General features: G+C 46.6%; 1 pseudogene; it reads left to right on the top strand.

Annotated features, from left to right (window-relative positions):
• The first annotated feature begins 381 nt into the window (after nucleotides 1-381).
• On the top strand, nucleotides 382-6,239 carry LOC119321384 (annotated as a pseudogene).
• Nucleotides 6,240-18,431: the final 12,192 nt, after the last annotated feature.

Here is an 18,431-nt window from a genome sequence, read left to right as displayed (position 1 = left end):
AATATAATATTTACTATATATAATTCACGAAAAAATTTGAAAGTTTTTTTCCGCATTGTAGTAAGAATGTTTTGTTGTACTGCAAAGTTTGAAATTCATATGTTGTTCTATTTGGAAGAAACAAAAAGAATAAATATACTTGCACAGAACGCGATGCAGAAATGGATGGCTAGATAAGGGGTGTAGGAAAGCCTATGCTTCCTCAAATGTTAACCCATCATCTTCGCCAAACCGGGGGACCCGCACTGGACGCTGGTGAGCCCAGGCCTTGTCTCCCACCCCTTTTATGATGAGCGTCGCAAGGTACTATTCTCCTCATTGTTGTCCCTGGGAGGACGCTGCTACATCAGCTCGCCAGAGGGTTCGGTCTACCTCCTTGAGATGCAGCCGATATCCCGGCTGGTGAAGGTGGTTAACCAGCGCCGCCATGCCAAGAAAGACTACATTTGGAACAATCACATAATGACGTTCCTGGTCCGTGGCACCAGTGGGAGGATTCTCATGGTGTGGTACTGGAGAGGCATGGAGCGCTTTGGCGGCGTTGAGGCTTACAATCCAAAGGAGTTCTTCACAGTGGCGGCATTACCGGCCGCATTGAGGTGTTAAAGGTGAACATCGCCCGCCGGAGGCTGGTCCCTGTCAGGAGGCTTGGCCGACATGCGGTGTTTCTTGGCCTGACGCATTGCTTGCACATCTCTACTGTAAGACAATAGGTTTGGGGGGAACCGGCACAACCCTCTAGGGGTGGCCTATCACATATATATATAATGAGGTGGTATACAACGTTACAGTATACACATGTAAATACAGAAACTATACAGTCTAACACCCTCCCTCAATCTTAGCCACTTTCTAAAGAATCTAGAAGGGTAAGATTGCGCCTGCAAGTGTCAAACTGTGGTAAAGGCAATGGCTTGGTGAAGATGTCAGCAAGTTGATCCTTGGAAGAGATAAACTTGATCTGCAGTTGCTTCTGAGAGACACGTTCACGCACAAAGTGATAGTCAACTTCAATGTGTTTCGTTCGGGCATGGAATACCGGATTTGCAGAAAGGTATGTAGCACCGATGTTATCACACCAAAGAACAGGAGGCTGTGATTGGGATATGCCCAATTCTCGAAGCAAGGACTGTACCCAGATAATTTCCGAAGTGGCATTGGCCACAGCCTTATACTCAGCCTCAGTACTGCTACGCGAGACAGTAGCCTGTTTCCGAGCACTCCAGGCAATCAGGTTAGAGCCAAAGAATACAGCATAACCCCCCGTGGATCGCCTGTCATCTGGATTGCCAGCCCAGTCTGCATCAGAATATGCTGAAAGACAACCAGAATCAGACGGCCGAATATGCAATCCATGAGCCACCGTGAAACGAATGTAGCGCAAAATACGCTTAACAGCAGACCAATGAGTATCACGGGGTGACTGCAGATACTGGCAGACTCGGTTAACAGCAAAGGAAATGTCCGGTCGCGTGATCGTCAAGTACTGAAGCCCACCAACAATACTCCTGTACTCTGTCGCATCAGACGAAGAGAGAAGCACACCATCAACAGCAGTGAGCTTATCAGTGGTAGACATGGGTGTAGTCGTCGGTTTGCACTTAAGCATCCCAGCTCACTGCAACAAATCGAGAGAGTACTTCTTCTGCGTCATAACAAGGCCAGCAGCCCAAGAAGTAACCTCCACACCAAGAAAGTAATGAAGCTTCCCAAGGTCCTTGACCGCAAAATCGGCACCAAGCGAGCGAACAAGCGCAGTAGCAGCCGACTGAGAGGAGCTGACCAAAATGATATCATCTACATAGACCAACAAGTACATAGTAACCTCAGGCCTTTGAAGAAGAAACAGTGAGGAGTCAGCAGTTGATGATGCAAAACCATGAGCACGAAGAGCCATTGCAAGACGAGCATGCCAAGCACGAGGAGCCTGCTTCAGACCATAAATTGCCTTGGACAGACGACAGAGATGATCAGGGCGATCCGGATCAGAGAAACCCGGAGGCTGGCGCATATAAACCTCCTCCTCCAACACACCATGAAGAAAAGCATTTTGAACATCAAGCTGACGAAGAAACCAACCGCGAGTAACGGCAAGAGAGAGAAGAAGTCTGATGGTAGTAGGCTTGACCACTAGACTGAAGGTGTCTTCATAGTCAAGACCAAAACACTGTCGAAAACCACGAGCAACCAGACAAGCTTTGTAGCGCTCAATGGACCCATCAGAATGCCTCTTCACTTTGAAAACCCATTTTGAATCAATGACATTAACCCGTGATGGTGGAGGAACAAGAGTCCATGTCTGATTGCGAATAAGCGCTTGATACTCCTGCTCCATAGCCTCTCTCCAATGAGGAATGTGCATAGCAGCTTGATACGTGCGTGGCTCAGAGGATGGATCTGCAAGAGCAGCAGACATGCACGCCGCTAACCAAGCAACTGTTCCATCGTGACGCTGCTTAGGCTGAAAAATGCCACTCCGGCTGCGCGTATGTGGACGTAGAGCCGCAGCAGGAGCCGGCAGAGGCGATGGTGATGGAGACGTCACGGTCGACGGAGATGCCGTCGTCGCCTCGGGAGAGCCCAGGATGGACGGCTCCGGGCTGAATGGCGAGGCCGGACCCGACGACAGTGACCCAGAGGCCATGGGCGAACCGAGCGTGGGCAGGGCCAGCTCCGATGACAACGGCCCAGACGGCCTTGGCGAGGCGAGAGCAGGCGAGGCCGGCGAGGCGAGAGCAGGTGAGGCCGGCCCTGGTGACAACGGCCCAGACGCCCTGGGCGAGGCGGGGACCGGCGAGGCCGTCCCAGTCGCCGGGGTCGCAGGGCGCGACGGTGGCGAAGGCAGCCCAGAAGCTACAGGCGACCGGACCGGGACATCGATCGGCCGTGCATGGGCACGGGAACCGAGGCCATGCAGGGGCGCCATGTGCTCCTCATGCACAACAGAAGGTGCCGACGAGGAAGGCGATGGCGACGAAGAGGACGATGGCACCTCCAAGATCTCCAAACGAGCCCCATGACCAGTGCCTACACCATGGTTAGGCAACAACAGAGGAGAATATGCAACATCATCAAATTGGTCAGAAGCAACAGAGGATGAATGCATGGTTGGTGACTCGTTTGTGGACACAGGGAGTTTGGCAAAGGGAAATACATGTTCATCAAACACAACATCCCGAGAGATGTAGACACGATTAGTGGGCACATGAAGACATTTGTATCCTTTATGAAAAGAGCTATAACCAAGGAAAACACACTTCTTGGAACGAAACTCGAGCTTGCGCTTGTTATATGGACGGAGATGGGGCCAGCAAGCACAGCCAAACACCTTGAGAAAGGTGTAGTCTGGTTGTTCATGAAGGAGAACTTCAATGGGAGTCTTCATGTTCAAAACACGAGTGGGAGTGCGATTGATGAGAAAACATGCAGTGGTGAAAGCATCACTCCAAAACCGAAACGGAACAGATGCATGAGCCAAAAGAGTCAGACCAACTTCAACAATGTGACGATGCTTACGTTCTACTGAACCATTCTGCTGATGTGTATGTGGACATGCTAAACGGTGAGCGATCCCAAGCGACTGAAAGAAGGAGTTGAGGTTGCGATACTCGCCGCCCCAGTCTGACTGAACATGAACAATTTTGTGCTTGAGAAGGCGTTCAACATGTTTTTGAAACTGAACAAAAATGTCAAACACATCAGATTTACGTTTGATAAGATAAAGCCAGGTAAAACGACTGTAAGCATCAACGAAACTGATATAATAATTATGACCACTGACAGAAGTCTGAGCAGGACCCCATACATCTGAAAACACAAGTTCTAAAGGATGTTTCACCTCACGACTGGACTCCAAAAAAGGAAGTTGATGACTCTTCCCCTGCTGACAAGCATCACACACTGCTACATCTTTATTACTAGACACACTAGGAAGCTCATGACGACGCAAAACATGCCGGACAATAGGTGTGGTCGGGTGACCAAGACGAGCATGCCACTGTGACGGAGATACCCGAACTCCACTGAAGACGCGAGCGACGCCAGGATGCTCCAGACGATAGAGGCCCTGGCAGAGCCGCCCACTAAGAAGAATGTCCCTCGTGCCCCGATCCTTAATAAAAAGATCAAAAGGGTGAAATTCACAAAGCACATTATTATCACGTGTGAGTTTAGGAACTGAAAGAAGATTACGTGTCACAGATGGAACTCGAAGAACATTACGAAGCTGAAGACTCCTATTGGCATGTCTAGTGAGAAGTGATGCTTGACCAATATGAGAGATGTGCATACCTGCACCATTGGCGGTGTGGATCTTGTCAGAGCCATGATAGGGTTCCCGAGTGTGAAGCTTCCCCATCTCGCTGGTCAGGTGCTCTGTCGCCCCAGAGTCCATGTACCAGTGGGGATCGATGGAGTAGGACTGAGTGTGTCCCTGTTGCTTCTGCGGCGGCGGACGATCAGCCATGGCAACCTGACGGGCAAGGTTGCGTGTATCCTTGCCGTCATTGCCGAGACCAAGGAAACTCCGCTGGAAGCGCTTGTGACACTTCGAGGCCCAGTGCCCATCGCGGCCACAAAGCTGACACACACGCGGACCGCCAGCCCCCGGTAATGTCGCAGTAGGAGGGGGGGCCGAGGCGGCAGGCGGTAGTGGCTGCCCCGAAGGAGCCCGTGATGATGAATAGGAGCGGCCACCCTTGGTGGCGGCGTTGGCCGAGAGGGAACCGTTGCCCCTGGAGCGGCGCGTCTCGACCCGTTGCTCAGTGAGAAGGAGGCGAGAAAAGACCTCGTGTGCCAGCATGGGGTTCGAGTTGCCCCGCTCGTTGATGATCTCGACTAAGGCGTCATACTCCTCATCAAGACCATTGACAATAAACGAGTTGAACTCGGAGTCGGTGAGGGGCTGTCCAATGGAGGCCAACGTGTCGGCGAGGCCCTTGACCTTGTTGTAGAACTCAGTGGCAGTGGAGTCAAGCTTCTGACACTCCCCAAGTTGACGACGGAGCGCAGATACACGAGCCTGCGACTGTGCCGCAAAAGAGCGCTCAAGAATAGTCCACGTCTCATGGGACGTCTTGGCGAAGACAACAAGACCAGCAACTGCCGGAGAGAGCGACCCCTGGATGGAGGAGAGGTTCGCCTGGTCCTGCCCTGTCCAAACACGGTGAGCCGGATTATAGACCGGACCGTGCACGCTTTCCACCAGCGCAGGAGGGCAAGGGAGAGATCCGTCGACATAGCCAAGCAGGTAATGACTCCCAAGAAGCGGAAGAACCTGCGCGCGCCAGAAGATGTAGTTGTCTGACGACAACTTGATGGTGATGAGATGGCCGAAGTGAAACGACGGCGGCGGCTGCGATCCCATCGAGGAGACTGGCTGAGGTGCAACCACCGTGGAGACAGTCGGAGAGGTAACCGGCGCGGTGACAGAGGGCGTGACAGCCGCAGTTGATGCCGCGAAACCCGCCATCACGGCATCCTCCGCCACCAGCGGCGCGGTTGCCGAGGGCGCGGCGAGCGCGGTTGACGGGGCGGCGGTGGTGTGGGTCGCAAGCGCCTGGCCAGGCGAGGAGGCAGCCGGTGGTAGCGCGAACAGGGAGCCGACGCTCCTCGTCCCGATCGGCGCCTGAAGAGAGGCGGCGTCCAGCGGTCGCGATAGAAGCGCCGCGAGGGAGGCCGGCAGGAACCCGGCAGCGGTGGAACCAGACGCAGCGGTGGACGACATAGCGGCGATTGCAGCGGTCGGGCGACGGCGGCGGCGGTTGCGGCGGCGGCGGCGGCGGTTTTAGGGTTTTAGGCGGAAGCGGACGTAACCTAGCGTGATACCATGTAAGACAATAGGTTTGGGGGGAACCGGCACAACCCTCTAGGGGTGGCCTATCACATATATATATAATGAGGTGGTATACAACGTTACAGTATACACATGTAAATACAGAAACTATACAGTCTAACATCTACCGAGACATTCCCCTCCATTTCTGTCGGCTCAATATACCTGGGTTGCTATCATCAGCAAACTTGTGGGTTCAGCATCTATCATATCAACAACAAGAAGAACCATGTGAGGACCGAACCCGAGCACAAGTTCGTCTTCGGTGTAACCCTGGGTTTAACTCCTCCTGCCAGACCGCTACAACCTTGACGAGTATCTTGTACTCTATGTCGACTGGAGACACAACCTTAGTAGGTCATGTCTCAATCATACCAGCTCTTATTGTCATGAGTACTCTCGCTAGTGCATATGTATGTATCCGTAAGTGTGGATGCCTGTATAATTTGGCATGTGATCGATCAACCTTGACAGCAGCCAAAGAAAAACTTTTGCTCTCTACTTGGTGTAACTTTTGCAACCTTAATTAAATGAGCTGGGCTTTGGGCATAAGATACCTTTCTACTTTGAGCGAATCTCCTTATTAAAAGTTTATCATGGAGGATTGCTAAACTCTCTTCAGGCACAAGTTCTAAAGGGTAAGTGTTTCTCAAAATACAACTGACTGGAGAGTTGGGCCAAAATCTAGGACCTTGGGATTCCATCCTCAGGTGAGTTTCTGTCAACTGGGAGCTATTTGTATTGAGATTCCAATTGAGAATTGAGAATGAATTTTTGATGTCCTTAAATATATTACAATTGGTATGTAAACAAAAGAATACGCTAGGACAGTTTTGTTAGACTAATGACTTTTTGTGTGGTGAACTTGCAAGTTCGTATTGGATTTGTAGTTTATATCTCTTTATTTTGTGTCGTTATTCTCTCAAGATGGACCGGCACGGCAACGTATCACTATGATCAGGCTAGATGATATGATGCACCACTGCAATGTAAAAGTTCTCTCTTTCACAAAAATAAAAATACAAATGGACAAGTTCTCCCGGCCTTCTTGTTCCCTGTTGTGGGTATGTTTTAAGTTAGTTATTTATCTTCCTTGAAGTCGAAACTGGCATTAGATATGCTTCACCTGCTCACGTACATACATTTGGTAGTATTTGGATATGGTAGCTTCAAGAGCAGTTGGTACAGTAATGCTAGCTGATACTCCCTCCGTCCAATAATATAAAAGCGTGTTGACACCATAATATGTGCCGCTCTTCCAAAAATGCAGGAAAGATGTGACTAGGCATATGGATATGCCAAATCAGATTGGAAATAGGCAAATAGTGTACATAGATAATCCTTTGAACATATGTCTATTGATTTACAGCCTTGCATGTTATTTGGATAATTATTACATTGCTTTTTGAGGACAAGGATGAGGTGACTCTGTCTACCATGTTCTGGTAACTGAAAAACTCCAGAACATTTAAGGGGGTGCAGTACCCATTGGTAGTAATCGAGAGGGTTCCGATCATGGTACGTGGAGCACATGGCCTTGCTGAGAGAAAAATGAGGTAGGAAATTGGTGGAGTCAGCACTTCAGTGTTTGAATGAGTATAGTGCCTGGCTCAACACTGGTATTGCACTTTGGTCTTCTTGTTGTTGTTGCTGTATTCCATCCGTACAAGTGCTAATGCTATGCTATCGAGTGAGCATTTCTTGTCCTTTGAGGTGATTCATGCAAAGTGTTGCATTTCAGTAATTGTTCTTCTTCTAGTACCACAAGTTAGAGGAATAATATATTTTGTGCATGTTAGGCCATATATATTTGGGCAGAGGTAGTAGCTTCCCTATCAGTTAGCCACCGACACCGCACCTTGGTGGGTGCAGTGTTGGAAACCCTCATTTATGATACATAAATCATTATGTTGTCCTCTTTGTATTTGATACATGTCATGTATGGCTTGATGGTTCTGTATAGTTTTTTGGGGTCTATACTTAATTACTATGGTCATCTCTGTGATTAAATTAAATCATAAGCATTAATGTTGCTATGGAGACGGATGCCAGAATCTGGAGATGGTAAACCGAAGGTCACCACTAGGTTTTCTATGTTTCCTCCTCAGCAAAGGATTTTTTTTTATTGAATGTGTTTAAGATGTTAGTTTGTGACCCATCATCGCTGATCAGGTTAAATGATTTGGTATATTCTACGGTTTACAGTTCACGGATAATGTAGATGTGTTAATGCCTTAATGGACAATCATCAACCTTCAGTACTACCGCTCAATAGTAAGAAGAAATACAATGGGGCGCCCCGTTATAAACCTTCCTATACTTAACTGAAGGCTATGCAAAGATGCATGAAGAAAAAGTTATTTAACTCTTGATTTAGATGGATAAAGTGGGATCATATAAGCTAGTGAAACTTCAAATTCACCAACAATAGTTTGTGAGCAGACTCACACCACGCATTTCCTATGCCTAAGGTGGACTTGTTCAAAGAATCAACCATATCACTACTATCAATAATAACATTGCATTTTGTAAATATGACAAATTGACAACGCTATTGTGGGTAGTGTCGTGGTTCTAAGTCTGATAGTAGAAAGGGGGGTAGGTATGGAGAGGCAAGATCTTAGCCATGGCGAAGATGTACACACAAGGTTTTACGAGTTCAGGCCCTTCTCGGAGGAAGTAACAGCCCTACGTCTCGGTGCCCGGAGGCGGTCAATTGGATTATGTGTGTTGTGTTACAGGTGGTCCCAACCCTTGTCCCAGAGGAGGGGGTGGCTTATATAGAGTGCGCCAGGACCCCAGCTCACCTTCATTAGAAGGAGCTTAATGTACATAAAGTAAGGGCATTACTGGTAACGGCAGTCTTAAATACTCTTAATGCTCATGAAGACTAAGGAGTGAAAATGTCCGGCCATTGTGTGTTCTTCCGACTCCTGGTCTTCGATATAGTCGAGTCATTCCCCATACGATCGCGTGAAAGTGGGGAATGACGGTCGAGTGATTATACTGTCGAGTGGATTCTTGGTCTTCTTATCTTCTGGGGTAGTGACCTTGGGTAGGACGTATAGGTCAGGCCTATGACCCTACCCCAGGTCTGTATCCTCATCAGGTAGCTCTAGGTGAAAGCTTAGGTCTTCGATGCGGGTCAATGCTCACGACGACGGCGTCCTTGGACGTCGTTTTCCTTCTTGAAGGTGTCTCAGAAGGGCCCACTTGTCTCCGGGTTGTGGGCATGTTGGTGGTGGAGTTTCGAGTTGGCCCATGCAGGCATTGTTGTTTTGTTTTCTCTTTTTTTGGATTTTTGCATTGTTGACTCTTTTCAATCATGTCATTTTTGGCTTAGTTTCCCTCATAATCGGGGTCATTCTGTATTTGTTTTCCTCTCTTAATGAAGTCGGCAGAACTCCTATCTTTCTCCTCGAAAAGGAAAAATAAGCATGACAACACGTGCTGGAAACACTTCATTCAAGTAATTCACCATGGAGGCCTATGCTAATGCCTCCCAAGCCTAAATAAACGTGCCATCTGAGACCGATGAGACTTCTGGCCCCAAATGCTTAACTAAAAAAATCAAGGGTGTGTGTGCATAGATTTTCTATCGGAAAATGTAGAGAAGTAAGTTCTCCTAGTGGTCTTGAAGTGTGACACCATATTCACCATAGGATTTGCCTCGTATCTGCTGACGCGCATGGTAGTGATGGAATTGTGATACCAGCATAGTAACGTGGAAACCTCCGGTTGTGCCGCGTTGTATAGTGATGTTCTTTTTGTATATGTATTTTGCTTATGTGAAGTTTCTTAAGCATATGAAGTGGTTTGGACCAGAAGAATGCCATGGTTAATTAGCCTCTCGTGTTGCACATCCAAATTACACTGGTTGAGTCAGGCTAGGAGGTAAAAGTATATGTACACAAGGATAGAGGTCACACACCAGAGATGTTTTGCGGGCACCACCGACAATCAAGCGCCGGAGGCGACGCCATGGCACAGCCAGACTAAGAGGTGGTGTATGATGTCCGTTGGTGGAGGGAGATACCGAGTGACTGGTGAATTCTTTTGTCTGCGCACTACAGCCACATACCCATGAGCTAAGTTGAACTCATTTGACGAATATTGCTTAGTCTTTTAGTGAATTATTAAGAGCATATAGTGAACTCATGTTGTCATGCGGCTATGGCAGATGTTTTTGCGTTGAGGGAAGGTCTCCTTTTAGCAAAACATGTGGGTACAAATTCCTTCACTATTCATTTATATTGTCTTCTGGTAGTTCAAATTATGAAGGATGCATGAATGTTCTCGGCTACTTCAGAGATAGCAGTGCATGCTGATTGTAGTATCCTCATTTCTAGCTTTGATAATATGCTTGATGATCATTGTAACAAAGAGGCCAATATAGTGGCTCATGAGCTTTCTAGGAATGCTTCAGTTTCGACTAATACCTATATTAGGGGCGTTGACGCCGCCTAGCTTTATTTTAGAGAGTCTTGCGCATGATGTAACCATTTTCTCAAATCAATAAAGGCCATGAAGACTTTCCCTATAAAAAGAGCATAGCGTTCTTGGATGGGATGGAGTATCCTATATACCTAAATAGTTGGTCTCCACTAACTTCAGTTCATATAACTATGTTACCTCGCCATGCCATCATGCATGAACAAAATAATTGGTGTTCACCAACTCCAATTCTTTCCACATGCAGCCATGCCAATTCATCATGCCACCATGCATGAGAAAAGACCAACATTAACATGTACAAATACAACAAATTATATGTTAGTTTCAATTGACATATTGTTAGTCCACTAATATTTCATACAAACAAATCTCAATGAAAAAAAAATCTACTTAATAGGCAAGTATGTCACCTCACCATGCCATCATGCACGAACTAAGTAATTGATCTCCACTAACTCCAATTCTCTCGACAAGCAACTATGCCACCTCACCATGCCAACATGCATGAGAAAATACCCACATTAACATGTACCATGCATGCTACTCATATTTAATAACTATTCTACAACTATAGAATAATTAAATACAAAAAATTATATGTTAGCTTCCATTGACATATTAGTCTAAATACTAATGTTTCATACAAACAAATCTGAATTAAAAAATATCTAACAATTCCTGCAGTAACACGCGGTGTGTCATCTCTAGTTACAAGAACAAGAACAACAGTTAATTAGCCCAATGAAACACTTGGCATGGACCAACAACTCAAAGGAGAAGGAATTTGCACTCGATAGCATAACACTGTCATGCATTTTTGTCGATGCATGGAATACTATTGTTGAGCCACCCGCTCTTACATAGACACAATGTCCTACTCATTCATATCAGTCTAATCATCGAATATTTTCCCTGAAAAAGAGTCACTAGCATTAGAGCCAAGTTTGTTGACTTGACTTCAGTCGCACCAATCCTTTGCGGACACAAATAAACATGCAATCAGATTCCTTTCACAGCCACATTTGCTTTTCTCGCATAGAGATTGCATTTCCAACCACTTGAACATTTTGTAACAAAAAAAGATGATGTACAAATTTCACACTCTGTATGTACATATATTAAAGGAAAAGAGCTTGTGTACAACGTCACACTAGCTTCTTTCTTACCAGATCGGTGGTTGGACGAATGGTTATGCTTTATCGATGATACGGCATCTCATCTTTTACCGTTTGTCTCGCATCGCATGCACTATCTTTTACACACAGGTTTGGCTACCTCAATTTCCTCTAGCAAGGCAATGTGCTCCACGTGCAATGACCAGACCACATGATTCTTTTGTCCTCACTGTGTCCAGCCTTGCTATACCTTGCTGGGGTGGTGGCTGTTGTAACCGCTTGGGGAAGCTAAACACTAAAAGGGTCGAGAGAAGCATCACAAGGTGAAGAACTAACCCAAAAAAAGGGAAATGGTTTTTGCTATTATTTTCTTTACCATGATCTTTCGTGTAGTAGATAACACATGATAGATCTTCTGACCATGACTTGGTACTGATCAGACTGCAGAAAGCATGCAGAATCGTATTATCGGATTTTGCACTAGAAGTATCCGTGGGTGAAGCTGGGCTCAAAACAATTGTAATCAACTGTGATACAAGGAGAAGTTGCCATGATATTCCTAGGACACAAGCTCTTTCGTTAGCCAAAGTGCAGCATGCACATGTAGTGAACTACAAAACCGAAGAACGGTAGTTATACTCACAAAGAAAATGCAGATTCCTGATCCCTCTCACCCTCAAAAGGCCACGACCATCATTCTGATCATAGTAAGTACAACTTAATAATTGACCCTGGCATATGTCTCTATTATTCAACTATATTTTGCTTTTCTTATGCTTCACTTCCTTCTCATGGCTATGAAGAGATGCCCATGGGTGTTCCAATTTGTAGGCAGTTGGTGGTGGCCCAGGAACACTTAAAGCTTGTCTTTGTCTATTATTAGTACCAACATTCTATAGTCACCCCCTCGGTCTTAGCAAACCAGTTGCATTGTTATATATGTTGTTGATAAGAAATCCAATTACTCAGTCGTATTGTATAGAATTTAAGACTTTGGAACAACCTCTCTTTAAATGACATCCATGTGAATTTTCAGAGGTGGTGTTCATTGATATGTCTAAATGACAAAACACACAACAGCCATATATATGTGTGCACGCCGCACACAATCAAAGACATTATAAGCGACACCCTAGTCCCACTAGATGTAGAGGCACACCATATACAACCTAACATATACTTGTGTCAATCTTGGAACTGAAACCTGGTGAGAGAAACGGAACAACCAAGCTCCCAACGCTAGGCAACATACTCATATTTATTCGTTTGAAAATTATAGGTGATACATTATTCAAGAGTCAAGTTACTAGTTCCAGTGGATATGCTACAAACCAAGCTCGTTTGGTTTCATGTCTTTTTTGAAATTTAGAAAGTGTTGAAGCGTATTCCAAACTACCCAGAGAGAAAATTATGTCGTTATTGTGTAATCAACCATACTATATTTTAATTAAAGTAAAATGTAAATAAATATGGGGAGTTTCTAATAAATACCTGATTTTTTTTACTTGGGAGCCTTAGATAACTTTCATCGATGTGATTTTTTAACGCAACGAGTCCTTAGATAAGGGAGTGTGGTACCCATTTATAGTGGTCGAGAGGGTTCCAATCATGGCCTTGCTGAGAGAAAAATGAGGTAGCAATTTGGGGATAATGTGATGGGGCAGGAGGATGTCATCACTTCAGTGTTTGAATGAGTAGGAGTGGCTAGCTCAACACTTGTATTGCAGTTTGTTCTTCTTCTTGTTGTTGCTCCTGTACATCTGCTCAAGTGCTAATGATATGTTGTCGAGTGCCCATTTCTTCTCCTTCGAAGTGATTCATGCAAGTGTTACATTTGAGTAATTGTTCTTCTTCTAGTACTCCATCCAAAAATGCTATGCTATTATAAATGCTCTAAAAGACTGAGCAATATTTATCGAACAAGTTCATCTCAGCTCATAGGTACGAGTACCTGGCTGCAGTGCACAAGCAGAAGAATTCATTGGTCACTCCTATCGGCCTCCACCACCAGCCATGGCGCTCGGCCTTTGTGATGCCTCCTTGTCGATCCGCACCAAGGCTTTGCAGGTAACATCATTGATCACTGTAAATAATGAAAGACCTCTTTCAATAGCTGACGGGATGGCACTTACATAATGAAGATTTTGTTTGAGTAGCCAGATTTAACTTCTGATCATTGTCGCCTCCATCCACCAACAAAACCTTCTTCTCTTCATGTATTTGTAAGTCCTCAACCCATGCAAAGCTACAAAAAAAATCTTGTTCTGGTAAAATTTCCATGTGTAAACTCTAGTGTTGCTGTTTAGGCCGTAATCAACCTCGCCGGAGGTGCTCTGTTTATATAGCTTGAATGACAACATCAGTTACAAATGAATAGATCATGGATAATCAAGAGAGGACTCTTGTCCTTCTATATTCTAGCACTAAGTACTAATTACCCAACGTTACTTCATGCTAATGGCAGCACTAACTCATACTTGTTATCTTAACATCCCCCCTCGATCGAAAAGCGGGGAGCACATTGAGATCGCTTCTGAACCTTTCAAACTGCTGAGCCATCAATGGTTTGGTTAGTATATCTGCGAGTTGATCATGAGTTGAGATATGTCGAATTTCAAGTGCCTTTTTTGCAACTCTTTCACGTACGAAATGATAATCAATCTCGATATGCTTCATGCGAGCATGAAAAACTGGATTCATGGAGAGATACGTCGCGCCAATATTATCACACCACAAAGACGGTGGCCTGCTCTCTGGAATACCAAGCTCTCCAAGTAACGCTTGTATCCACATGAGCTCTGCTGTTGCATTTGCTACAGACTTGTACTCGGCCTCCGTACTTGAACGAGAAACAGTAGGCTGCTTCCGAGAATTCCATGCTACTAGATTACCACCAAGGAAAACGGCATGACCACCGGTGGATCGTCGGTCATCTGGGCACCCGGCCCAGTCAGCGTCAGAGAAGGCACTGAGCATCATGGATGGAGAATGCCGGAGTAGGAGTCCATATGACGATGTTCCCTGAAGATACCGCAGGATCCGTTTCACGGCTGTCCAATGAGCTTCAGTAGGCGAGTGTAAGAACTGGCAGACCTTATTTACGCTATACGAGATATCGGGCCTCGTCAGTGTAAGGTATTGAAGTGCACCAACCACACTGCGATAGCGTGTGGCCTTAGTTGAAGACAAGGGTGTCCCAGACTGTTTGGATAGCTTCTCCATTGTTGCCATCGGTGTAATGCATGACTTTGAGTTTGCCATGTCTGCCTTCTTTAGAAGATCTAGTATATACTTGCGCTGGCAAAGAGCAAGACCACCTTCAACATTCTGAACTTCAATGCCAAGGAAGTAGCTCAATACTCCAAGATCCTTGATGGCAAAATCATGACGAAGCTGATTCAGCAAACGACCAATGGCTGCATCACATGAACTGATGATAATAATATCATCAACATATATGAGGAAATACATGTGGAGCCCCCCATTCCGAAATATGAATAGAGAGACATCAGCTGCTGATGCGCGGAAGCCTAGATCAAGAAGACGAGAGCTTAGGCGGGAAAACCACGCACGTGGTGCCTGTTTCAAGCCATAAAGAGATTTCTTTAGTTTGCATAGATGGCGAGGAAACTGTTGATCGATGTAGCCTGGCGGTTGATACATGTACACGTCTTCAGTCAACACCCCATGCAAGAATGCATTCTGAACATCAAGTTGTCGTATACTCCACTGATGAGTGACTGCAAGAGACAATAGAACACGGATTGTAGTGGGCTTGACGACCAGACTGAAAGTATCATCATAATCAATTCCTTGGCGTTGTTTGAATCCTTTAGCAACTAGACGAGCTTTGTACCGATCAACAGAGCCATCAGCCTTGTGTTTGATCTTAAAAACCCATTTACTATCAATTATATTGAGTCCTGGACGAAATGGAACCAAACTCCAGGTATCATTCCGATGCAAGGCAGCAATCTCGTCATCCATTGCAGCCTTCCAAGATGGATGTCGTGCAGCTTCAGTGTAGTTGGTAGGCCCGGCGGGGTCCTCTGAAGATGTCGTGCACACATACGTAACGGTGCCATCAGTGCGGATGTACGGCTTGACAATGCCAGACTGAGACCGAGTGTGCGGGCGCATCTGTGTCAGTACAGGAGGCGCCGGGGCCGCTGAATCAGCTACCGCGGAAGAACCTGAGCTCGAGGTGGCAGGAGAATCTGAGCCAGAAGACGACCCATATGTGTCGGAGTTGGCCGCTGCAGAGCCAAGTGTTATCTGTTGAGAAACCGTGGTTGTCTCATGATCCATGCTATGAGGCGCAGATGACGTCGATTCCGAATCAGCAGCAGAATCTGCATGAGCATCAAAAGAAACAGACTGCACATCGGCCATTAGATCATTGGAACTATTAGTACTTCCGCTTGGGGCTGGAAAATGGGCTGGTGAATGTGTGGTGGGGGGCAAAAGTTGGACATATGGGAGTGTTGATGAATTGGCAGGTGCAAGCGTAGCTTCAAACATACGAGCAAATGGAAAAACCGCTTCATCGAAAACCACATCACGAGAAATATATATGCGTCCAGTACTAGCATCGAGACACTTATATCCCTTGTGGTGTGAACTATAGCCAACAAAGATGCATTCTTTGGATCGGAAAGCCAGTTTTCTAGAATTGTAGGGGCGAAGATGTGGCCAACATGCACAACCAAATGATTTCATCATGGTGTAGTCGGGTTTAGTGCCAAAAAGACGCTCCATGGGAGACGCATTATCTATGACACGTGTTGGTAGACGATTAATAAGAAAGGTAGCTGTGAGGAACGCCTCATCCCAAAAGCGAACCGGCATGGAAGCATGGGCAAGAAGAGCGAGTCCAGTTTCCACAATATGCCGGTGTTTGCGTTCAGCTGCGCCGTTCTGCTGATGGGTATAGGGACATGAAACATGGTGTGCAATGCCTTGAGCTTGAAGATATTTATGCAAACGTTGATATTCGCCACCCCAATCAGATTGAATGCATTGAATTTTCCTGTTAACAAGGCGTTCAACATGGGCTTGAAAACGAATGAAAACTGCCTCGACATCAGATTTAGCATGCAACAAATAGATCCAAGTGAATTTGCTAAATGCATCGATAAAAGAGACATAATATTTATAACCACCAACTGAAATAGTAGCAGGCCCCCATACATCAGAATATATGAGTTCCAAAGGAAATTTTGCGGAAAAACTAGATGAACCATACGGAAGTTGGTGACTTTTTGCCTGTTGGCATGCATCACAAACAGATGCATCATGATTCCGACTGTACGGAAGTTTATTCAAACTAAGAATTGACTGAACGACTTGGGACGACGGGTGACCAAGGCGATGATGCCATTGTTTTTTATTGACCGACGCAAGCATGGCAGCCTTGACATGGTGGAGGGTGGATGGCGGAATGGGGTAGAGGCCGGCTCTACATCTGCCTTGGAGCAGGCTTGTCTTCGATGCTTGATCCTTAATGACAAAAAAATCAGGATGAAATTCAACGAACACATCATTGTCTTTGGTCAGTTTATGGATGGAGATGAGATTCTTTTTTATGTGGGGAACATGAAGTATGTTTCGGAGAACAAGAGGTTTAGCAGCGGAAGTATTAATAGAACTTTGACCAAAATGTTCGATGTGCAAACCTGCTCCGTTGCCAACTTGGACAGTGTCGTTGCCGTTGTAGCGCTCACGGAAGGAGAGGCGATCCAGGTCGCTGGTGATATGGTCCGTTGCGCCCGTGTCCGAGTACCAGTTAGGATCAACCTGGTAGCCAGCGCTAGTTCCGACGATATTCGCCGAGTGCTGCTCCTCGTCGCCATGGAAGGAGGAGTCAAAGCGCTTGCGGCACTTTAGGGCAACATGCCCTTTTATGCCACACAGCTGGCATGTGGGACGCTGACCCCCACCATTTCCGTTGTTGCCACCATAGCCACGACCTCCGCTACGACCATTTCTGCCATTGCCGCGGCCTCGACCGCCACCATAATTTCCACGGCCTTGTACACCTTGATTGCTGCGTCCCTGGTTTTTGCCTAAGAAGTTGGCGGAGTGGTTGGAGCCGACACCGGCGTAGCTAGCCGAGGAGCTCGAGCCAAGCTGGAGGTCGGAGCTGTACTGCTCATGACGATGCTCATGGCCAAGAAGAGCAGCGTAGACATCATCAAGAGTCAGATTAGGCTTCACATTCAGTGAGTCCACGAGGGACTCGTACTCCGCTCCGAGGCCTGACAGCATGTAAGAAACTATCTCATCAGCATGAAGGGCCTGTCCAATGGACGCAAGTGTATCAGCCAAGGTCTTCTTCATCTTGAAATAGTCTGTGCCCGTCATGTCGCGTCTCTTCGGAGCAGCCAGTTGTGCGCGTATCTGAACAAGACGAGCACGGGAGCGCGATGCAAACATCCGCTCTAGCTGCCCCCACGCCTCGGCCGCCGAGGTCGCAGCCATGACGTATGGCAAGATGTCCTCACTGACGGTAGCGAGGATGCCGCCGAGGATCGTCTGGTCCTTGCGGTACCAGATTGTGTACTCCGGATTTTCCACCTGAGTGGTGGTGCGGCCTTCACCTGTGCCCGTGGTCTGTTCCACGGTCGGAGCAGGGGCCATCTCTCCGCCGGACGCGATGCCGAGGAGATTGTAGGTGCGCAGAAACGTGAGGAACTGCGCCTTCCACATGAGATGGTTGTCGCGAGAGAGACGCACGGTGACGACGGTGGTGGCCGCTGGCACGGAAGCCATGAGAGGGGAGGAAGAAGTCGACATTGGTCAGATGGCGTCTGATACCATGTAAACTCTAGTGTTGCTGTTTAGGCCGTAATCAACCTCGCCGGAGGTGCTCTGTTTATATAGCTTGAATGACAACATCAGTTACAAATGAATAGATCATGGATAATCAAGAGAGGACTCTTGTCCTTCTATATTCTAGCACTAAGTACTAATTACCCAACGTTACTTCATGCTAATGGCAGCACTAACTCATACTTGTTATCTTAACA

This window comes from Triticum dicoccoides, chromosome 6B (assembly GCF_002162155.2).
Source record: "Triticum dicoccoides isolate Atlit2015 ecotype Zavitan chromosome 6B, WEW_v2.0, whole genome shotgun sequence".
Classification (NCBI taxonomy): Eukaryota; Viridiplantae; Streptophyta; class Magnoliopsida; order Poales; family Poaceae; genus Triticum; species Triticum dicoccoides.
The sequence above is the reverse complement of the archived record's forward strand: the minus strand, read 5'-3'. Positions and strand labels throughout refer to the sequence as shown.